Source organism: Epinephelus moara, chromosome 5 (assembly GCF_006386435.1).
Source record: "Epinephelus moara isolate mb chromosome 5, YSFRI_EMoa_1.0, whole genome shotgun sequence".
Lineage (NCBI taxonomy): Eukaryota > Metazoa > Chordata > Actinopteri > Perciformes > Serranidae > Epinephelus > Epinephelus moara.
Window position 1 is genome coordinate 19,041,442 of NC_065510.1, and position 25,154 is coordinate 19,066,595.

Genomic DNA, 25,154 nt, shown 5'->3' on the forward strand with positions numbered 1-25,154 from the left:
TCATCTCAGAACCATGTTGTCTGACAGTGGACTGTGAGTCACCATTTTGAATTTAACATACACCCTTTAACAAAAGTTGTCCTAGAGGCACACCATGTTTTGAGGTCACATTCTCAGTGCCCAGTATCAAGAATTGCATGGCAGTTTGTGTGCTTCCTTTGGAAGACATTTATCTCAGACTGAAAGCTGTGACTTCCTGTTATGTACTGTATGTGGATAATAAATCTAAACATGCCACAATGGGCCAAATGTTTACTGTCATGTTAGGAATGTTACGAAAGCGCCACGACTACATTGTTCTGCAGTTGGGGGATCAGTTTGCTCCCATAATGCAATCTTTCTCAGACTAGCAAAAGAGGAACTTTATGCATCTCCACCTTAATTGCACTCTAGACAATAGTGATAGTTTTAAATAGACACTAGGAACATGCTCTAATTAACAGAGGATAAAAAACAGAACTGTAGTCAACATGCAAACCAGCAGCTTCTAGTTCTTTTCAGACATACATACATTTGCATCAGACAAAAGCACGTTTTTAAATCCATTTTATAGATTCTGACCTCATTCCACTTCACTGCCACAAATATAAGCGTTCTGCGAAAGTAACTTGCAATATACAGTAAAAGTTTAGACTTCTTTTTTTCCTCTGAATCCGGTTTATTAAATGGGTATAATATCACAGGACAGAATATATTAAACTAAACATAAGTCTAGTTGATTGAAGGCAGTAGGATGCAAGGTTAATGTCCCAGATGGTAGATGGGAGGAGGAGATGGCTGCTCGTCAGCTGTTCAGTCGTGGTATTTCTCACCCTGAACACATTGTTATGTCAAATATGCAAATACAACTCGGTTCTCAAGTTTGAGGCCTTTCGTCATCATGGTTAAACTCTAGCGTTGTAAGCTTTCTGCCACAGAGCTATAATGAGTGTAGAATATAAACTCAACCTCAGAGATGTTTCTCACACTAACTTTATCATCCTGATTTCAACTCTGAACTCTGATTTAAGTAAATGTTCTTGCTGGTGGAGAAACTCAAAAGAAGAGTTTGGTAGCAACATTTAAGTGAGACTTTCACAGGGTAATCTAAAGACATTTTTTGTCTGGTTTCAGCTGAGCCTTAAATGTAGCATTTTGCAATGCGTGACACATACATTTTGCAAACATTTCCATTATAAGGTGGCCAAACTGTGAGAGAAGCTAGCTAACGACAAGTAGGTCTAGTAACAAAGTCATTTAATAAAGTAATAAAAGTGATGAAGGGAAAACAAGATCTCCACAGAAGGTTAAGCAGCAAACAGAGCTTATGGTTTCATTCTTGCTCTCCCTGCGCTCTCTCTCTGCCTAAAGCATATAGATTCCAATGATTCCAGTAGAACATTGATTTCTGTCTGCTTCCCTCAATTATTAATGCATGTCACATCCGCAGCATCTGCAAAACAATTGCAGCACGCAGGCACAAAGAGCCGCAGTCTAATCCATCATAATTATGAGCAACTCTCCTGCAGATGCTAGAGGAATGGGCAGCTGATGAGCACCAAGAGGGGCTCAGATTCAGGTTTAAGTGTTAAGGTAAAAGAGTGTGAAGCATTAAAGCTGGATTAATTGTACTGATTATGTAGATTCGTGGTTGGCAGGGGAGGAAGTGAGTTCAGATGTCTGTTAAAATATCTGTAGTAAATATCATAAAACCTGTTGTTCAAATAAATACGTCTTCTCTGTTAGCTGCGTAATTTTATTTACCTGCTTTGACTGTCTGTATTGCCTTTAAAAAAGAGACACACACTGATTTAATTTCTGTATAGCCTTTAGTATTAAATATCAAGTGCAATACACTGTAGAGAGCCACCCCTTTAAAACAAGCCATGCTTGTCTCATAACACTATTTTCCTCCATATGTTGAAGGCAAAAGAAGATGCATTTCCCTGACTTTAATTGGTGTCCTGAGGTTTTTTCCGCCCGTGCACAAGCATCCTACAGTATCACAACCACCTTCTACTGTGAACACTCATAGGAATGTGGAACGCTTGGCTAGGTTTGAAAAGTGTATGATCAAAATATGATATGAAACCCAGCAGTCTGACTCCAATACTGTACTTTAAAGTCAACATGTGTAATTAAGCAGACATGTACACCCTTTATTTTTCACTTAGCTGACCATAGGTAGCTCATCTAAGACATTTTACAAATGCAAGACAATTTATTTATGAAGCTTTAGTCATTTGTCAGTTTTCAAATCTTTGTGATCAGGTTGAATAATATTTAATGTTGGTGACAGCTGTTAGAGGTGTTAAATGCCAGCCCATTTTCAATCCAGGGGTATCATACACCAATCCTTTGTCACACTCCTCAGCGTGTGATATTGAATCAGAGGCACACTTGAGCATCTTTATGAGACGCACTGGGCTTTAAGCTGTCTCTTCACAAATGGCGGAACGTGGATGGGTAACTAAAAAAACAGGACTTTCACCCAGGAGACCACAGTTTGTGTCTCATGTGAAACTAAAAGTCACTGTTGTTTTAACGTAACGTTATGCAATTTATGTACGGTTGTCGCGCACTGACATCACGTTAGGTGACATAACAAATGTATTTGTATTAACTCATAACATGACCTTTTTTGAACCAAGTATTTTATTGCTTAGACATTACTGTGACCGTTACACAACATTAACAGTGTTTCAGCTGCGCGTCACATAGATACACTAGAGGGTGCCCGGGGCTTTGCTATGAGACAAAGTGACATTTGACGACCTGGGAGTGAGAGCAGGTTGCAAATGCCTCTCAAGTAACTCATTTGAATTCAACAGGCATGTGATGAAGCATTCTGTCATACCTCAGGTCGTTTTTCACACTACATGACTATTGGTCAAATTTAAGGGACAGCTTCAAATGTTCTTTTTGGTTTGGCACAGCTATGATGTCCAGTAAATGTAATAAAATGTGTTCATCAAGGCAATTTAGGCTCTTGTAGATTAAACAGACTTTCTACTTTAAGTTCATAGACATGCAGGACAGCTAAACACGCTGTATTTACTTAAAATAAGTAAATAATGTCCTTGGAGCTCCCAGTAACGCCTCAGGTCACAACTGCCGGCTGCTATGGTAAAGTTTAGAGAAATATGCTGTACAGCCTTTGAAAACATAATTGGATCCAGCTTTAGATTCCCACAAAAGCCCTCCTGTTAATGCAAAACCTACTATAGGCTCACTATAGGCACTGACTGATGTTTTGGGGGGGGAGGAAAGAAAAAAAATAGCTAAATATTTGAGGTACCATGGCATGTTTCATTTGGCATGATCGTGCTCCATCATTGGGCCTGATTATCACATCTGGAAGCGGTTACAGCTGCTTATGATTCTGGCAGACGAGCCATCATCTTCAAACAACATGTTTTATCCAAAACCTGATAACCTTTTTTTTTTAAAAAAAATGTTTGGATAGCTACAATATCCGTTTCAGCCACAACATAACCCTTTAAAGAACGATCTATTAATAATGCATCTTGTTTCAAATGAATGACTATAAACAAATCTATGGTTCAGTGATGCTTTGCAATAAAAGGACACGTCTAAAATATAAATTAGATTTTACTGTACAGATGGGTCATATAGGTTAAGAAAATATATGTTTAATACTATATTCAGCTACACATATGAAAAGTATTCTCTCTCTGGGGCGACTGTAGACTGGGCTAGTTTGCAAAAGTGTCTTTGAATGTCTTAAAATCTTCCAACCAAACACTTGTGTAACTTAAAAACTACTAAAAGTAGTTCTAATTCAAGACCTCAAGATACAGTGCACTTTCAGAGACAGTATTTATAATCAGGTTCCTCTATGTCCTTAACCACAATGTCCAAACTGGTCACATGGACCATGAATGAGGGAGAAATTAAGTGTCACCCTGTTGCAAATGTGGCCCAGTCGACCGCCTGGACCAAGACAACCTCCACAGGAAAACTGTCAGGCAGGCAAGCTGGTCGACATAATGATCTCCTTCTCTGTGTCAATCACCCACTCCAAGACATTAGCAGCTCTGCAGACCCCTAAAGTTAGCGTGCTAAATCTCCCACTAACAAGCCAAGCTGTTACAAGGGTGTCTGGAAGCTCCCACCGTTGTCACAACAGAGCAGCCAGCTGCCTGTTAGCAGGTGGAAGAGGGAAAGCGGCACAGTGAAAACAAAGACAGCTCTCAGGTCAATAGCTGGGGAGAAGAGCCTGAAAGGTGTCCTTTCGTGTGTGTGTGTGTGTGTGTGTGTGTGTGTGTGTGTTTGTGTTTGTTGAGTAAACAGCAGGCATCTTAAATCCCAAATCTCAATTTAAAAAAAAGTTTAGAAAACAGTATGCAACTCCTCGTTTCGACAAAGCTGCAAAATCACCCAGCATCTTATGTGCAATACTAATACACTTGTTCAGATGAATCGTTAGAAGGATTACAATAAATAGTTTAGTTCATGTCTCATGTTATAATGCCCCCACATGTTCTCTTTAAAGGCTTTAAAGGATGATTTCTTTCCTAATCTCGTGGTCAGATTACAGACTGCCATTTAAGAACTAGGCTAATATGGTTGAAATGTAAAACAGCGTCCACCAAAAGCAAAGATAAAAAATATCAAGGCAGCACTGGAACCTGAACAGAAAGACTCTCGAGCAACAAGTTGCAGAACTAATCTCCCTTTTGCTGCTGTCAGACGCAGACGGATGTAAAGTGCCACAGCGGGACACCACCAGCAGCAGCATTGTAATCAGAAGTGACACTGAGCTGCTTTATGATTATGTCACTTTTATTAAAATTGAAATGTGTTATTTTGACAAATGAGAGCGAGAGAGCCACACGGGAGTTGTGAAATGCGCACGGCTCCGTTTGATGAATGGCAAACGGTCTTCACATCCCGAAGGCATCTTCATTCATATGGCACAACATTTGGACGTTTTCATCTGTGGCAGATCTGCTGGTTTTTATGATGAACGGTTTAGATTATCTTTGGTTGCTTTGTAGCACGATAAGAGGGTGAAATGGCATGAGGTGATTATGATCACTCGTATACTGAATTTTCTGCAGAAAGTTTTTACAAGCTACTTTATCAGTCTAGATCACTGTGTTACAAATTGACCAAGAAAAATGACTCTACTTTGAAATGTACTTAAAGGTCCCACATTATGCTCATTTTCTGGTTCATACTTGTATTTTTGGTTTCTACTAAAACACATTTACATGCTTTAATATTTAAAAAAAACACAATTTTTCTCACACTATCTGCCTGAATATAAAAAACTGTCTAAAACGCTTTGTAATAGCACCTGTCTCTTTAAACTCCCCTACCAAAAAAGCCCACTCTGCTCTGATTAGCCAGTGTTTCTGGGTCTTCCACATCTGCACTCTCTGCATCTTTGCACTGTCATTGCAGCCGGGGGATTTATTGTAACGCCACCGTAGCGGAGCTTTCTACCTTTAAAGACCGTTTTACTGAAATTGCATTGCTAGGCAACAGCTTACTGTAGGTCAATGTTTACTTCCTGTCAGCTGATGTCATTCGCACATACTGCAAAAAAAAAAAATCCAACAGGAAATGAAAAGGGGATTCACAATGTTTATGTTTCAGTTTTGAAATGGCCTATATGTGACATCACAACGTCAAGGATATCCTGGCGGTTTGTTTAAAGACACAGTGTAGGGTTTTGATACTATGACAGTATTCATATAGCACCTGTAATGCTTTATATTGGACCTTTAATTATTTTTTTTCTCTATGGATTTGTAATTTTGGCTTGAAAATATACTAAAATTACAGCTGCACAGAGTGCTATATATAATTAAGAAACTATGCAGAAACAATTAAATTTGGAAATTAAAACCTCTTTCTTTTTGCAGTAGACTTTACACTCATTAAGGAAACACCAATTTAAGTCAGTTTGGTTTGAGGGAAAAGGAGCTAAAAGGAATAACCTTATGCTCCCACCTCTCTGAACTCTCCCACATATAAAGCATCTGATCCCTGCTAACGCAACAATGAGGTAAGCGGGTGAATACCACTTCCCGACCCCATGTGACTACTCCTTTGTTTTGTCTGGCCCTCGGTGCAGTCTGCAAATCAGTAACTAAGTCAAGAGGTGAACACCGGCACTAAGCTGCTTTCAGTGCAGCAGCTCCATTCCTGCGGGACACTCCGGGCTTTACAAAGGACCGAACGGAGCCAAGCAGCTTGTCACAGTTGGATACACCCACACTGACAACAAAAAAAAAATCTTTGCAAGCCCAGAACAAAGCCAGAGATCCCAGCTGAGTGTGCGCGCGGCTGTCAGCCTACAAACATACAAACACACACACCAATTACACAATGTTGTAAGTCCAACTTCACTTTAAGACATTTGCAGCGTTGGCTGCATTCTTTTAATTATTCATCAGGCGTGATTCACAGTGAGATCTATTTTTGCTCCGGAAGTAGAGCACTAAACTAAACCAGAGGCACAGCCTTACAGAGGCTTTAGTGTGCATGCCTGCTGGAAGTTATAACGCTTTGATCTATTTTGGTTTTCATTCTAGTAGCTAATGTCCACCAGGGAAATGAGAGCTGTGTTTCAGTTTATGATATGACTCAACTCGCTTGGCTCGAGCTGCATTCCCAACAAAGCTTTCTTTCCCTCCAGAAGTCAATTTCTTTGTCTCTGTACGCTGTTGTTTGGCTTCCCTCCCTCTCCCACAGCCTCACCTCCAGCCCTCTGCCCTGTAATTACACTTCAGGTTCCTCTGTACTTCTATCCGCTATCATCTACTTCCCTTCCGTTGAGTCTATCATCTAACCTGTGCAGTCATGAACATGGACACTAAGCGCTATTGTAGGAATCACTGCCCTTACTTATGGCCTCTGTAGCTATGTATTTGCTGGCATTTATAGATGGTGAGCTGCTTTAGTGCTTTGAAGCCTGGGGGCAAGGGTGGACTCTTGGACACAGTGTGACCAGTGTTGTAAAACAATGGACACAGTTTGCACAAGACTCATTTAGGTGCTGCAGTTAATACACATGACAGTAGAGCCTTATTTTTAACAATTAAGTGCCTTGTTTTTTATATAGTTTTTGCAACTTGTTTTTGTTTGGCTTAAAGCTCATCTTTTGGTCCAATCTAGAATATAAAAATTGAACTACAAATCATAGGTATTGGGGATTTTTGGGACTATTCCCTGATGCTTTGTCTTCATAACACCAGTGTAACAAACTTTAATGCACCAGACTCACACTGTGTTTTTGTTATTCCCAGAGAGAGCCAGTGAAATATGAGAGCTGCCATAGTAGATGGGGTCTATTTGGCGTGACTTGGCAGCCGTATGTGACATTCACCACTAACGACAGCTGCTGGGAAACTCAGGTCTCTGCACTTTCAGGTTTGAGCCCAATGGCAGAGAGGCCACAGAGTCCTGCTGTTGCAGAGAGAGAGGGAAGGGGAGGTGTGGAGCGGCACTGTAAATCAAACACACACTTGCCAAGCCACACCACTGTTTTGCAGAATAGTCCTAAGAATAACCCATAATCTCAAGTGTATGTTTCCTTTTCTTTGCTGATTTGGGCCCATTCACATTTTCCTGTTTGAAAGATAAGTGCACAGAGCGTGCAGTCAGTCCACAGACTATAAATTTACTTTTTAAAGGTGAAACCCACGACTCATGAACTGAGTCATAACAAAGTGTTAAATACTCATATTCACCACATCACCTGACTGTATGTCATAACTGTAACTTGATTACTATAACTCAGTGCCAATACATTACAACTTATAACAACAGTCACTGTTAACAGTTTACTATCCACTTATCCAACATCAACACTCAATACAAAACGTACCTGGCTAATTATTTAGCCACACCCACAGCATTGTGTCCTCTTTTAATAGCTAGTAGTATTAACATTGCCTTTATTTTGAAACACAATTGATAGTGACAATGACAGTTTTGATAGTGTGCTGGAAATGTGTTAATATTTGTTTCATATGACTAGACTTTAACGTAATCGCATATAATTGACCAAAACATTAAGAAGTTATTAAATCGTATTTCAAGTGATATTATGTTCTTGTGCTTGTGTAACTTTTCAGGCCTCTGTTATCACTTCATGTCCCGCTTTAAACAGAAAAAGTCATTCTAACACTTTGAACATGGTGTAAAATACACCAAATAAGTATATATATATATATATAGTGTTTATTGGTGATATGTAGGCCTTAAAGCAATACTTCATCCACCAAATTTGTAAATCCATCATTCATGCTGTGTTACCTTGAATTCGTGACAAAAACCTTGTTTTTTTTCGCATGCCTCCATGGAAAATGCTGAACATATTGATTTATTGACTGACTGTAAATCATGTTTAACAACAGCAAAACAGGGTTTCTGCAGGTTTCAGCAAGTAAAATGTAAGACTTTTTAAGACCTTTTTAATGCCACTTGGAATGGAGCTTTGGCACTTCGTCTGGATTCCCCGTCACAGACTTCAGCCATGGAGAGAAGTTGCTATTATCTTAACACGTTTCATTACATTTGCACTTCCCCATGGTGGAAGAAAGTGGCAGTTGATCAACCGACGACTGATAGGCTAACTGTAGTGCTAGCTTGTTAGCTAGGCTACCGCTACAACCTCTAGCTAAACAAGTCAAGTAGTCTATGCTATCATCTCGCGCTACCTGCTAGCTTGGCAGCTATATCTTTGGGATGGGCGGAGCCAGGCTAGTTCTCTTCATGCAACTCAAATGAATTTCTTTGCAACAGAAACGGAGCGCAATAAAAACAGTTGTCCCGTATTTTTTAAAGACCTTTGAGTAATGAATTTAAGACCATTTTAATGAAATTGTAGGAATTTAAGACTTTTTAAGGATCCGCGGACACCCTGCAAAACTATACCAGAACATTTGTTTACAAATTCTCACACAACTCATGCACTATAATCCAACTATCATTTATCCAGTCGTATGCTCAGTACTTCCCAAACACATGCATTTTAGCTGGAAAAAAAACAACAAAAAACCTTAGTAGTGGAGTCTGGCTTTGAAAAGAGCATAGTTAAGTTCCAGTACCGGATAACTGAGACCTGGATTATACTGCACGAGTCATGTGAGAGTTTGTAAATTGATGTTTTAATATAGTTTTCGTGTTGTTAAACTTGATCCCTAATCAATCCATAAATCAATACTCTCGCTGTTTGTCATGGAGGCACACTTGAGCAAGTTTTCTTCATGAACTCAAGGTAACACTACATGGCTAACTGATATACAAATGGTCCTTTTGTGGGTGAAGTGTTCCTTTAAGTTTGATGCTGTAACATATGAGACTCATCGGAGCCACCATGAAATCCAGTAAGGTCCCTTCCACGAAATTTTAGATGAGGTAAACCGACCCCTTACTTCTTTACAAAGCCAAACATAATGACAAATCCTGATATGGAAAAGGAAATGGAGATAAAACTAAGCATTTGCTAATAACATACATTTATGTAATGGATATTAAATGTCCAAATGTAAAAAATACTGTAACGGCTGTACATGCAGACAGACTGGAGGTAGACATTTTAGACTGCACCCAACAGAGCTGCGAGTGAAACCTCATCCTTAGCAACCCCTACCAGTGTAATTAGGTCAGATGACTTGCATTCTACAGTGTTTTAAATCCCTCCCATAAATATAGAGCCGGACCCGCTGCTCCGCAAACCTCATGACCTCTTACAACATTTTCACAACTCTGCATTCCAGTTGGCTGTGTAAACAACAAAGATGTAGGCTCGACACAGTTCAGAGTCTCCTAAAAATCAACAGTAAACCTAAGACTGTTGCTATAAGGCACTTAATCACATGCTATACCCTAAGCACAAGTCCTATGGGTCTAGTTTTGCACTCTTGACAATAAGAGGACTGTTCACGCACGCACATTTGCTTAATTAAAGACAGTGTTTGATTATGCCTTTAAACGTCTGTGTAGCCATTTTGAATTATGACAGTTCATGACACATGGCAAGCATATGAACTGAGGGAGCTGACTCCACTGGAGTTTGGGGGAAAAAGTTAAGGGGGTGGACTGGAAAGTCTGGAAGGTCAGAACACATCAACACATAAAGCACAAATTTGAGCTGAAGTATTAGTAGCATGTGCTGTTACTGACTGTTGTTACTATAGGACAGATGTTAATTCATGTAATTCACTGAGGCTCTCCGTCAGGCACCTCACACTTGGGATTTATGTCACATGGCACGCTCATGCAGCGCGTACAATGCACCTCACATGGCTGCTCGTGCCTTCCCTCTCTTTCTTTCTATCACTCTGAACATATGACACTCCACCCTGGCTAAGAAACAAAAGGCCCCTGTGTCTGCAGTCATTTTTATAATCCTCCAAATTTACATGCCGGCCAGATCTTTGTAACGTTTTTCTCAGAGTGCTTAGATCTTGTTGCCGTTCTGTCACATGAGCAACCTTTGCAACATGTGGGATCTACGCTCCGATCTGGAAATATCTAAACAAATTAAACATGAAAGTAAAATCCTCAACAAAAACCTAGATAAAAGTAGACCACACACACTGGTCAGAGCTCAGTGCCATCTTGTCATTTCCTCTTTGTCAGATCAAAGCAACAGATATATTTTCTTTGCCCTTAAAGGAATAGTTTGCTTGCATGCTTGAGCGTTACACAAGACTGATACCACTGTCATGCCTCTACCATAATTATAAAGCTCCTCCAGGAACTCAAAGCTCTCAGCCAAAAAATAGTCATTTTATGCTTTGGTTTTAATTCGGATTAAACGAATCCAAAGATACTCTATAACAAAAGATGACACATTACAATGATATGAAATGGTAAAGACTTCCAGTCTCCTAAGTGAGTGCAGTTGTCTCTCCTCTGCACCTCATTTTGGAGTTTTGTGAACGTTACAGTACAGATTTAATGTTTGTTCCTCATTTTGACACTCCTTGTTGCCTGCTAGCTTGATGTCTGATATGAGCCCAGTACAAGATCACGTCAGTTGCTGCCAAATGTCTTGAACAAAGGTCATTTTCTCCTGATTTATCCGTCTGAAAAAAGGCCACGTAAGCGCCAGGATGTTTAGAAGGGTTGAAGCTTGTGAAAAATGGGTCCAGTATTTTATTGGTCATGATCTGAGCTCACGTACAGCTCGTCCGTTGGAATGAATGCAGGACAATGTAATAGTCTCCTAAAGGAAGATGAAGAAACCCACATGACAGACACAGGAAATGACACTACAATGAACCATCTCGGTTTTCTCAATGGTCTCCACTCTTTCCACCTCTTTCCTTTGTGCTAAACTAAGCTAAGCTAAGCTAACGCGACTGGCTATAGCTTCACATTAACCATACAGACATGAGACTGGTAGCGGTAGATCTACTACTAACAAACTATTCCTTTAACGCTGCATGGCCATCAGAAATGTTGAGGTGTAACATTGTTGTAGATGGTTGTGCACCACCTTTATTGATACAAAGCGTTCCCTGATGGTTGAGCCATCTGTCTTGTGTTTGAGGCATGTACAGCTCCTGTTTTAGATTAAGATGTGGCGGTCTTTTGTATTGGTCACCAAAGGGATGCAGACACATGTGAAGGTTATTACCAGGAATGCAAAAGCTTGAGGTTCTGAGTTAGTGATGTGACTCATGTTGCTTCCATTAATAACACACACAGGTCGCTGCTCGAAGAGGGAGTCTGACTTAGCACTGTACAACCTCAGGTCTTAGTTTTGTCAGGTAGAGCAGTGCAGCTTCCTGTGGATGCTCACTGCGGCCTAATCACTACATGGTGACGCAATGATGGCTGCATCACGTGACAGCCTGGAGCAACAGATCTCTGTTTTTCTTCCCTCTCTCCTGATGGTGGACCAAAAACAGTGCAGCTCTGCAGGTAGAATCAGCCTGCTGAGAAACTGAATGCAGATGAACAAATGTCTCCCTCTTTGAGTTGAATACGGCATGAAAACCTCCTTACCTTTCAATGGGATGCAATGTAGCAGTTATATTTACATTATGTAGCAGTCCATCTTCTCCAAAGTGATTTTAGAGATGTATGCATGTAAATATAAATACATGCTATTCAGTATCTTGCTTTTCTGCTTTAAATCTGCAGACAAGATTGATAGATTACAGCAGAAACACTGAGGATATACACTTCTGTTTGTAATTTCTTCCCTAGAGAGCCTCCTCCCCCTCCTTAAGAAGAAGGGATCTGTACAATCTACATTGTTCTTTATGTGTAATACAAGACAGATGTGACCGACTTGTGGAGTTTCCCAGTGCAGACTCTGTGCTTCCACAGCTTTTTGTCTCATTGCCTTCTCTTACTGTGTTGTGACACACTGTATTTTCTATCTATAGCCTTAATTGACTGAGTTAATTTGCACTACACAGCATTCTTATATTGAATTCATCTGTTTTCCATTAATTCCATTAACAGTGGAGGACCCAAGAAGGCAGGAATGTACAAATGTCCCAGTAGTATCAGTTTGTGTGCCCATTTCCAATGTTATCATTATATGGGTGTTAGAAGTGGTTATCAGCCTCATAAATATGGGTTAGCAGGGTCCTAGTACACTGATGAGTAGACTCAGAACATTGTTATCAGCCCATTAAATGCTACAATTGGGCAACCCAGTTGCCAGAAAAATGTTGCCATTGTACAGTATATTTCTGTAAAGCATGGATACTTTACATTTACACTTTGTTATGTAGTGGTGACATTGAAACTTCACATTGAAACTTTACATTTAAACACGGATGGTTAGGTTTAGGCATAAAAACCACTTGGTTATGGTTTGGAAAAGATCAGGTTTTGGTTTAAAATATACAGTTTGGGAGGCAACATCCCAGCTGAAAAAAGCAGCGATGTCTTGCTTAAAAACAGTACATTTTTGTGGCACTATCCCGGCAAGAAAAGCAGTGATGAGTCCCCCAAAAATATCCCTGTTTGGTGGCTAAAAAGCTGCTGGAAACACAGCAATGACTCACTGAAACACAACTGGATTTGTTGTTTGTTGGTTTAGAACAGTGGCCTGTAGCGGTCTGCAGCTTGACAGGCATTTCGCTAGGTGACCAACACCTACTATCCCTTCCACCTCCTGATGACAAAGTCAGCTCATATACTAAGTAACTTTAGTAACAATGTTGTAGTAGGTATGAAATGTGAAAATGTAATGTGTTTGTGGTCTGCAGAAACATTTTCTTCTGGAGACTGGGCTGCATCGGGAGCAGTTTCATTACTTTCACTTTGTTCGGTTAAGGCGCCAGCACTTCCAGGTTAGGCTTAGACAAAAGCAGGGCTTGGAATTAATTTAGGTACGTTTGTTACCAACATAACAATACGTGACATATGTTACATTGTTAAAATAACTAATTGACTTTTGATTTCACACTGGACATTAACCCCAGTCTCCAAGGTAAAAGTCCAATATTTGCTTGACCGTTCGTCAACCCAACCATCCCTGGTGTGGACTCTCTTGTTCTTTATGCTAATATTACCTGACTTCCTTCACTGCCACATAACAAAAAACCAAGCATGTAATAGGCTGATAACAGCATTCTGAACCTACTAGTCAGTGTAACGGGACTCTTCTAACCCATATCTATGAGGCTGATAACTAATTAGGCCATTTAATGGAGTGATAACATTCAAAACAGGTGTATTTGAGTGAAATTTTGTCAATATGGATTAAATATGCAGCGCCTAACATATTATATGAATAATCATTTATATGGTTAAAAAATGTCCAACTGGCTTTGGGGACATTTAAAGCCTTAGTTCTAGAATACAGTTTTTCTTATGTCATGTGAGTGTACACACAATCTTAAAGGGGAAATCAGTCCATTTTTAAATTGCAGTATTACAGTTTCTAGAACTCTCACTGTTGGTCAGCCATGAGTAGATAAATTAGTGTTTGATGATATATAGATAGCTAACCGCTGCAACCCTATGGTTTCAGTGTGGGCTGTGCACATTTTCCAGTAAAGACTACACGTGACTTACTGAATAACAACTTTGTCATGATATATTTTGGCTGCAAACAATCTACAATGATCAAACTGGAAAGTGGAGCTGAGATAGTCAAATAGAGACAGAGACAAAACAAAAAGAATGTTGTATATCAGGACATTAAGTCCAGTTCTTATTTGGTTAACTGGTAAAGCTCCTTCAAGGTAAAAAGATAAACTGAGAAAGGGGAAAGATTAACTGGCACCATAATAATAAGCCAAGTGCTCGCAGCCATAATTAAGATCAATGTCAGCACTAATCCAAGATTGTTTGATAGTTTTGTATTGGGTTCAGTGGGCCGAGGAAGCAGTGGACAAGACACATACAATATAATTACTCCTAAAGACCCACAAGGTCTGAGGAATATAGGAGTCTTATGTGTCACAACACATTAAGGACTCGAGGACACGACTGGTTTTGTAGAGTCTACTTTCCAGGGGCGAGGCTGCACTGGCTGAACTGTTGACAGTTTTAACTTGACTCAGTCCATATTGTTGCTCCAAAGCCCTTACACTGGATAAATCCTTCAGGGTCATCCTCTTGAGATTTTTTGAAGTAGATAGTTGATGATGTTGACACAAATTTGTACATACATTTAAATATGTTATGAATGTAATTGAGTTTGAAGACATGTCTGAGCAATACCTGATGAGTCAGAGAATATGGAGGAGGTCTGAGCCTCATTTTAATAGTAAATGTGACAGAAAAGTTCTTGAGGATGACATCAGTATGAATAACTCAACGGCCTTTATTGTCGGGGATAAACCCCGCCTCTGTACATTTCTGATACAACTTGTTAAGCAGGTATTCTGGGAAAACTGCAAACACACACAAGCAAAACATCCTGCTGATATAGGCTGCTTTTACCCTATATGAATCCTACTGATCTGCTCAGCATTTTAGCACTTTTCTGAGAATTCAGCTCAAATAATACATTTCTTAATGTTATTTTTAAATTATAACACAAGAATATGGTATTATGGCTAATACCAAAACCCCCCAAACAACTGCTGATAAGACCACAGTGTCACAGATCATATCTATAAACCATCCCTCCTAAACCATTTCAGTGAAAGAGTGTCTTTGCTCAGAACTATTCACACCAATGTCGTGCGAGTGTAGCACAGACTGTTTTCACAGAAGAGGTAAATCCTGGTGGTAGACAACAGTTGAACATTAGCCCAGATCTGGCTAAACATAACATAAACCTGTTAGTCTTCATTTTTTCCTGTTTGATCAGCACAGCCTGAGAAGTCACCCTGCCTGACTAAGAAGCACCCTGTGCAAAGCTTACACACAGAGTCTAAACCTTTTTTTCTGTGCCTTCAAGCTGCATCACATGGAGGCTCTAATTAAGGAACGGGGCTTCTGAGCGTACAACCCCACCAACCTGCCCCCCAGCCAGCCTGTCTCTTTTTCCCTTCTAACCCCTTTGGTCTATGCAACAGTCAATATATCTGACTAACTTGATGAACTGTGCGCGCAGCAAAGTTAATTTCTTTCAGAGTGCATGGTAGCCATGGCGACCATCTTATGAGCGCTCCAAAGCCCATCTGGTCTAAACATTACCCCGGCACGGCTGACTGCAGAGTGGGCTGCTTTGCCGTGGTGTGCACATGTGCTTTACGCATTGATCCTGCCAGTAAATCAATAGCCCCACATATTCAGAAGCTTACATTTGCACTTGTGCGGATCAACACCTCTATCATTGCATTTTACAAAGAACAGGAAACATTCTCTAAATTAAGAGATACTCTGCTCTTTGTGTTATCTTGAGTCACAGCGTTTATTTTTAGAGCCATGTCGAGAAAGATATTGTGGTTGCTCTCAGCTGAAATGGTAAGACAAGGGATACTTAGCACTGACCTTTTCCTTCCCATTCACTCTCCCATCCACTACAGTCTGGCATGAAATGGAAAACCCATACACAATGCCAAATGATGAACAAACACCGATTCCCATGTTTCTTCAATTCACCCTCTCACCCGCAAGTCTTCGCATGTGATTAGCTCACAGGCACATTTATTTAGCAAATATTTCCTCTCTGTTTGCATGATCCAAATCCAAACCAGCTTCCAATTAAACAGGAAGCGGAGGTGAACAGTAAACAGAGCAAAGGGAAACATTATTATAGGAGGGAAATTAAAACATGGCACACAACATGGCAGTGGAGGAATTCTAAACGGACTCAATACCGAGGCAGATTTCAGGTTTATGGAAGACTGAGCTTCAGATAGTGGTTTATTGTGAGCAAAAAGCAAAGCACATTTTGGCAATCCCTGCTTTTCTTTCTTCTTCAATTCATCAAACTTGAAGCCCACAAATATATTGTAGTAGTGCCCAGAATAACTTTGAATATGAATGATTTGCTCTGTGTCTCATTCGTCATCTGGAAAGCGAATGTAGTGATATTTTTTTCCTCATTGGTTTCTAAGCAGGCTGACCTAACCCACTGTTGCTAAGCTCCCTCTTTCCCTCCACTGACTGGGAGGCACGTGACTCTCATTGAATAGGAATCACAAATCCGTCTGAGAGAGGCATATTTTCTGTGATTCGTGGCTTCGGTGTGAGGATGTATAAACTCCTCACTTCTAACACCTCAGCAGTTCATGAGCAAAAACAGATTAACAATTAATGAGTTCTTAAAGGGACTTAAAGTTCACTTAAAGGGACAGTTCACCCCAAAATCAAAAATACACGTTTCTTCTTACCTTGCTGTTTATCACTCTAAATCATTTTGGTCTGAGCTGCCGAGTGTTGGCAATATTGGCCGCAGAGATGTCTGCCTTCTCTCCAATATAATGGAACTAGATGGCACTCAGCTTGTGGTGCTCAGAGCGCCAAAAAATAAATACATTTCAAGCACTCTTTCCAGAAGTTATGACCTGGTTACTCAAGATAATCCACAGACCTTGTTGTGAGCAGTTTCATTTTTTCCGTCTACCAAACTACACCCGCTAACTATATCACCGTGTAGAGGGAAGTGTGCATCTATTGACGGCGTCCTCCTTGCTGAGCTGTAACGTTAGCTAGCTCAGGAGTGCTAGGTGAGCTAGCAGTAACTGGTGATACAGCTGGCAAGTGTAGTTTGGTCGAAAGAAAATAGCTCCTACATGGTCACAACAAGGTCTGTGGATTATCTTGAGTAACTGGGTCATGATTTCTGGAAAGAGACATTGCTGTTGAGTTTTTCAAACGTAGCTTTTTGGCGCTTTGAGTACCACAAGCCGAGTGCCATCTCATTCCAATATACTGAAGAGAAGGCAGACATCTCTATAGCCGATCTCTCCAACATTTGGTAACACACCAAAACAAAGGAAGGAAAGGAAAGGAAAAATAAGTATTTTTGATTTAGGGGTGAACTGTCCCTTTTAAGACAAAATACTGCATGTATGAGCTTAAGTTAAGGAGTTTTGAGTTTAATGTTTTCCTGCACAGAAACTGTATTGTATCGATCACATCTGAAAGACTCTTGTTCAAGCAGGGAGTTTCTATCCATTAGACCCATTGCTAAAATCAGTCTTTGAAGCTTTCCCAATATAAATACATATATGGCCGCAAACCAGTCTGATTGTCATTTAACACTACGGCTCGGAAAGACACCAGCTGCTGCACTCGTACATTCCACTTAGGAAACCTAATATTGAGCGTGAGCCACTTGAAGCCCTCAGAAGTAGTTAGTGATGTCATTCAGAGCCTTTGGTAGGGTTACGCTTCTAAATGACATTCAGGACCAGCTGTCTGTCTTTGCGCTCCTTGTGCAGACAACAGGGGGCCATGGGGCCTAACCTTTTCAATGACAGCTCCTGGCAGCAAAACCATCCATATCTGACAGCCATTTTAGAAGAGGGTTAACAGCCATCAGAAGCAGTTGTTTAGATCGCTGTGGATCCCATTGAAATTGGGCTATCATGACAGAGCTTTGTAGATCATGAGACAGGGGCATTAGCTATGGAAATTTCTTTTCACATATTGTTCCAATTAAGCCAGTTTGAGCAGAAGATGCATTTTGAAAAGCTATATATATGAAACAAAAATCTCTTCTGAATGATCGTGTCAGGATTAGACCTGTGACAAAGCCTCCTCATTGTCAGAGATTTAATTTAACTGGAACTGACTGATACATTTTGACATGAGAGTCTTCTTAAGGGTAAGATCCTAGCTTGAGTTTCAGTCACTTTTCAAGATTTGTAAGGCTTATTGACAGCCTGTGTGCAGGTTTGCTACTTCTCCACACATTGTCACGCCTATGTTTGAAAAGCAAGGCTAAAAAGGAGGCATCTTTCACCTTTGCACAATATGGAGACAGACGTTTTTGTCTGCATATGGTCATCTGGTTAACTGATGAATCACAATTTTTCTTTTACCTTCATTTCAAGAGCTCAACCTTTAATTCACCTTCATTTATATATTCACAAAAGATTATTTTTACCTTTTGAATCAGTCAAACCAAGTTTTCTCAACAAATAAATCATCTATGTAAAACTGTGCAGTGCAATGGAGAGCTCCACTGTGGAGTGAAATGTGTCTTCTCCAGTGTCTGTGCACATGCGTTGGGTTTCTTTTGCATGAAACCTCGCAAATGTAGCAGTTATTTAGTGAACCCAAGCTGCAACTGTGAAGGGAGTTTATAAAATCATTTGTTACGACAAGTTTAGAACCAGTTTGATCTGACTTGGCACCATTAAGGCCTTCACCTGCGCAGGAGCTATGCGCTGTCAGAGCGGCAGGCCTCCACTCAGTCTCGCCACGTTCTCCATCACAGACACTGTTGTCACTGTGGCTCTTAATTTCTTTTTTTTATTCCTAAAATCTTGTAGCGGAACCGGCGGAAACTGCATTCAAGGAGACTGTCCAAGCGTAGGAGAGGCGGCCCGGCGAGAGGCGGGAAGGGATGCTATTCGCTTTGGGGCGCTTACGTAACATCTCACTTGCCTCCCTCTCTCTCTCTGTGCGGAATGCCAGGATAGTGTTTGTAAACAGAGCGGCCATGTGTGTGTGCTCACGTGGAGGAAGCTTTTGAGTCGCTGCCCTCGCTGTCTCACCCCTGAGGTAAACCCTGACATCGATACATGCTCACAGGGCCAGCAACACTCCCTCCGGCCCCGTGCCACTCAAACAGAGCCTTATCACTCTCACTCCATAATTACGCCTCAGCCCGGCTAACAACGCACGGCCTCGTGGAAAAAGAAGGCCAGGAGTCGGGATTCATGCATCTGGTGTGGTAATGACTGATAACATTTTTGTCTCTCCGACTCTGAGACCCATAAAGATATTATTACTATTACACAGTTCCAGTGATGACCAATAAACCACTCGCAGGCCATAATCACATCATAGGCCCTCCTGGGATGGAAAGCTAAGATTCTTGTTGGGGTTTTGGGGTGGATCTGGTGTGGTAATTATTGATAACTGACATATTTTTGTGATCTGGCCTCAGTTAATAGACATTCTTTTCATATTTTCAGAGAAGCACATAGCTCTCTCCAACCCACAATGTTCTGCAGTAAGCCCATACATACAGAAGTGATTCACAAGTTTAAAGACCTTCGGCTACATTTAGCAGACTTCAGAACTGATCAGTACATAAAGCATGCATAAACGTCCAATAAAACCCATACAGATATATCATGCTAAATAAAGCAGCATATGGCATGCAGTTAAACCTTCTCTATCAAAGCTCCACAGGGATGTCAGGGCTTGTTTGACCATATCCTGCAAGTCCTGCTTTGCTTTCACCAACAAGAAAATTCTCTCAGCTGTGCACTGTTGGTGGCAAATTCTGTTCAAAGATGTGTGTAAATTAGCGACTAGTTAGATTCCATTGCAGAAACACTTGATTGTGGTTTGCTGCTTCCCTCCTGCTCTCCATTGAAAAACAACCCCCACTAGCAGACAAGAGGGAAATCAATACTGCAGAAATCAATAGTAACACTCAGTATCTCGCCATTTTGTCTCAGGAAAGCAGTCCCGAGTTATGACCAGCAAAGCCGTCCAGCAGGTAGTGCAATATAAAATGTCTAACCTGCCACTGAGCCTGCCTCTCTGTCATCTGTGCAACAGCCTCTGGCTGGAAATATGATGCGTGGGCTGGACAGAGCAGGGTCAGAGGTGAGGGCTTGGGTAAGGGGTTGGGTATTGTAAGTGGGCAGCATTGTTGTGCAACGCTATGGCAACTGGACATTCTTCCCAAAGGTGATATTGTCTTTGCCCTGGGAGTGACATAAAGGGGACTTACGGCCATGACGGAGGAGCAGTCCAACTGCACGGCTTTATCTGTAGGTGTAGATAGATGAGAGAAGCTATGTGCATGTGATTGATCCAACTGGCCCTTCCCCCCACTCAGCCTCCTATAGGCCCATTAATGCTCTGGAGCCTTTTCAGCTGCTGGTATAACAACAGCCATGCAGAGGCTCATGGACAGCACTTCCAATAAGATTGTGTGCTTTTGTTTCTTAATTGTAGAACGTGATATTATTATGCAGGTCAGGATTAGCATGTGTAAATCCAGTGTACAGTAAAACTGAACACAAAGGGGAACACAAACTACACTGTGACAACCATTAATAAAGTGCTTTCAGTAGCAAGCAGTGAACTGGGCCAGATGCAATCCATCCAAACTATGGAGCAGATATGTGAAATGGGATGTTTGAGGTGCTATGGGAATAGTAAAGCGAAATCAAAAATAGACCACTCGATACACAATATAAGCCTTGTTTTCACCGAGCAGTCCGCTCCAGTTCCTTACCCATTAGAACGGTTATTTTTTCATTTCCATTGTCAGTGTTGTGGATGGTACCAGTACAACTGTTCTATACTGTTCAGTTTTTTTGTCAGATAGTAAAAGGTGGAGCTAGAAACTCCATTGATTTGTCAATAGAGAATCAACACTCTTGCTCAGTGGACTGTAACAGCTGTTCCTACAGTGGCAAAGTTGACTTAAGTTAATCAACTATAACTACCACATTTATGGATGCTGCCTTTTCATCTTCACTAGTGAACAGTTAGAAGCTATAGACTAAGAAAAAAAAAATGTAATCACTTTGCCGCTGAAAGACCTCTGCAAGGAGCTACCCGGCAACATTTAAGGTGGAATGTTTTCTTGCCTGTTGTTGAGTAGAAGTCGTTAATCAACACCTTAAATGTCAATATGATATATTCCATTTGTTCCATTCCAAATGTTTACATTAGGTTAATGCGAACATAAAAAAACAGTGGCAGAGTGTCGTTCCTGTGCGCTTCGGCAGTAATACACCCCTGCTCTGCTCTACACACTCACTCCTGTTCTTTTTCGTGTTGACAAAGTCTCACAACCCCGTCCCGTGGATGAACAGCAAGGTACAGTTACGTCTCTGCAACGTCGGTGAAGAGGAAATACAACAAGAGCTGAATGTAGCAGTGATGCGACCATTGCCATCTGGTAACAATCCCGCCTAAATATTAAGAGTGCTGTCTGTGGTGGAAATGCAAAACAGATCTACGGTTCACGTACATGTTCACACTGGTTGCGTACAGTTCTAGGGTTACTATACCATAGATGTTTGGTGGAAACATGGCTATACAGAACAGCCCAGTTTGAGCTGTTCAAATTACGCTACTTTTATCTCTAAGGTTAGGTAAATAAAACCAAAAAAATTAAACTGACCTAATGTAGCCTTTCACATGAGACATCATCCACAGTCTCTTAACATCATGAATCAGGCAGCGGGATCGACACACACACACACACTCACACTCACACACAAACACACAGATCACCTGATCTAATGCAGTCACAACATACTTTATGAGTACTATGGAGAACACCCCTGCTTGAGCGCTCGTGTTGACACTACACAGTCAATGACCATGCTTGTCGTATCAAAACACAGCCATGCCGTTGCGTCAGAGCTTTACTCCGCCACTGTTGGTTAGAAAGTTCCCTGACAGCTCGCTAGGACTAAAAATGGGAACTTCTTCCGCTACAAGCAGATCATTTTTAGTAGAGAGTAAGCGAGTGTGCGCTGCAGCGTAGGGGGCTGCATACTGGACCACAGAAATGCGGCATGTAAACACAAATATCTTAAAACAAATGCTTAATTCAAGAGGGGGAAGAGGAGCGTTTGGCTGTGACAGAATAATGTTCCCCTTTGTCTGTCATTAGCAGCTGGTCACATAAAAGCTCGGGGATTGTCTTCCAGTCATTTGACAAGCAACTGACTTTATTTTGACTTCACTGCTGCTTCTTCACCTTCTCTGTGGCCTCTTTATCCTCACATGCCACGATGTAAATGTCACAGGTTTCTCTTGAAAACTGAAAACTTCAGCAATCTGAATTCCTGTGTTGCTCATGCAGACAGCCCCCACTGCTGCGTTGCAATGGCCTATTTAAGGTCAGTCATTATTCTCCACCTTGCAGGCGTGCATTTACTTAGCTTTTTACCTGAGGCCATGGTGTGGGTACGTTACGACTGTAGTCAGTAGAATACACAAACCCAATACACAAACCCGAGGGAGATCTGTTATATCCTAATGGGCCATTCAGATGTTAATCTTAAGAGTAACACGTGGTGAATTCAGGAACAAAAAACAACTAACAACTACTTAGTTATTTGCTCATTGAGATAAGACTACAACACATCTGAATTTACATGTTGTTACCATGTATTTAACGGATGTATCTCTAAAAACAAAATGCATAACACAACCCCCCCAAGCTGTCAGTGTATGCAAGTGCTTACCTCACTGTTATCACTCCATTATTGTAGCTTACTTCTCTATCTGTGCAAGAATTAGGTCACCATGCTGTTATTCTACACCAATTCCTTTTTTAAATGATTACAGCCACACACAGAGAAACACAGACACATTCCTCTTTGTATTGTCAATAATCTATTTGTCAATAGCTACTAAAGAACACAGCACTCTGACTGTTGTGACCTTTAACTGCTTGTGCTGCATTACAAATATAAAGTCCTGTTAACCATCAGGTTTGGTTGAGCTTCTCAAAGAAGTTCAGCAAACTTCTCTCAGAAATAGGATGTTTTGTTGCTGCTGTCTGGGAACAATCTCTTGTTTAGCCTTTGGTCAAAAACCTGCCCCAGAATTACCATTCTTGTTCCCCCAGTTAATGGTGTGGTGGGATTGAGTTTCATTTCCTTCAGAGCTTTCTGACCTTGTGTGCCTTCACTAACACTCAGTTCTCCTCTCTTTTGCCTCTCTTTGGGGTTTGCCTTTGTGCCTGCTTGTCATTCAGTGGTGAAAACAATGAAAGCTGATTAACAGAGATACACAAAGCCAGGAGCTATTCCAGCTCTACTGCTGTGCAGACACTGTGTGCACTTACTGCTGGACATGTTTCAGGTTGGACTTTTACTCTCCTAACACACACAGTCTCCCTACTGAACAGCAAAAACAAACATACACAGCCATGGGTATGAAAAAGAGAAGCTAAAATGGGGTAACACTGCCTGCATTAAACATGTGTAATGGAAAATATCATCATTGTGTAATAGCTAATAATTACACATAAATGTACAAAATGTGTTTCCACTCTTAAAAACAAACACACACTCAAAACACACTTTTAAAAAATGTGTGTCACATAAAAAAGCAAGGTTGAATTGTTGAGAGAAGAAAGAGAGCATGATACAGGCATTTAAATTATGCTTAAAGAAACAAGCAATCTAAGTACACCATTTTCTATGATGCATTCAAAAGCAGCAAGAATGTGGAGTGAGCCCAGAGCACACAGGAAAACACAGAAGGTGTGTTTTCAGCCTCAGCTGGCAAAAAAAGAAAGCAAATCGTCAGCCATGTTGGAGTAGCTTTATCTAATATCCCCTCCTTATTATGTTGGCTCTTGCTTTTACGGTGGGGGACAGTTGCTACACCTCGCCTGGTGGCAAAACCACCAAAAAATGCTGCCAGTGCTAAAGGAGAGAAGGGTAAGCAGAGGATTAACACACTAAGCAAATTCTCACCTCCTTTTTACGTCCCTCCACTTTGTAGAAATTCCAACAAACCGTCTGAATCTCCTCTTTAACAAATCCTAAAGGGCAGCCATCTTGCCTCCTTCTGTTCTTCTATGAAACAGACTATCCTCCACATCAATATTCATGGAAACCGGTCTGACGTCGGCTCTCATCATCAGGAGAAGCCTGGGTGTCGCTGTTTTGCTGGCCTGAGAAGCACACTCATATGTGGCTCTGGTGTAAGGCAGCAGAGGAGACAAGGTGTTGCTGTAGGTCAGTGGGGGAGAGCCTCGCTTTGCTAGCAAATAATCACAAAAATCACTTTCCTGCTGAGTCCTCCCCACACAAAGAGACAGGTTTTCTTTCCCTCCTCTGCTCCCTCCTCTTTTTTTCTTCTTCCCTCAGCCGCACACAATAGTGCACACTATGATGGCTGCCCTAAAGCACTGGAGTGGATTCAGTGAGCAGGACAGGACTCCACCCCCGGTAAACTTTATGCTGAATATTGCTTCAACTGTCTGACTGGAGCAGAATATGCCTCCACCCCCTTCCTTTCCTCAGACAGGAAGTCAGTGACTAAGGGTTTTTCCCTCCTTTTTTTCTACACCTCTATCTTGACTTCCTTCTTTCATTTTCTTTCTTTCTCTGTCACTGGTTACAGAACTTCCCCTGTTGTGTAATAGCCCTCATTTTTTAGGGCATTACAGCAACAATCGGTTTTGGAGTCCAAGCAGTTGAGCAATGCACTCCTTTTCCAACGGCTGTGTCTTATTTTGGCACACCTCAGCCGGCTGGCTCATTTTTAGAGTGAAAGACAACTCTCCAGCCTGCATACGGGCAGCATACTTTGCTTCATGTGTCTGCCAAGACCCACCTCCTGTTGACACTGGCCACGTGGGCTTGAAAGAGATAGAGGGAGCAGTGTGAGGGAGAAAGGCGCTTTAAAAGACAGATTTAAAAGACAAATTCAGCCCTGGATGGTCGTCAGAATAACACGAGTGCAAATGCGCTATAATAGGGGAAAGTACGAAAACGTCTGCTGTGGTTATTATTGTGGGTTTCTGTGTTACATTTTTAAGCAGAGCGGTAAGTCAGGGGCTCAGTTTGCAACCTAGACTGTTTTTGCACCCTAAATTGTAAAGGTCATACACATAATCTCACAGTTTATAGATTTTGTAGGGGAAAAAG

At 41.1% G+C, this 25,154-nt stretch overlaps 1 protein-coding gene across 1 annotated transcript in view; it reads right to left on the reverse strand.

Moving 5' to 3' along the window:
• Positions 1 to 24,416, reverse strand: part of tet2 (tet methylcytosine dioxygenase 2) — a 34,302-nt gene extending 9,886 nt beyond the window's left edge. Inside the window, exon 1 of the mRNA XM_050043671.1 lies at positions 23,976 to 24,416. The gene's annotated coding sequence lies outside the window, so the exon portion shown is untranslated. The remainder of the gene's footprint in view (positions 1 to 23,975) is intronic.
• Between the last annotated feature and the right edge of the window lie 738 nt (positions 24,417 to 25,154).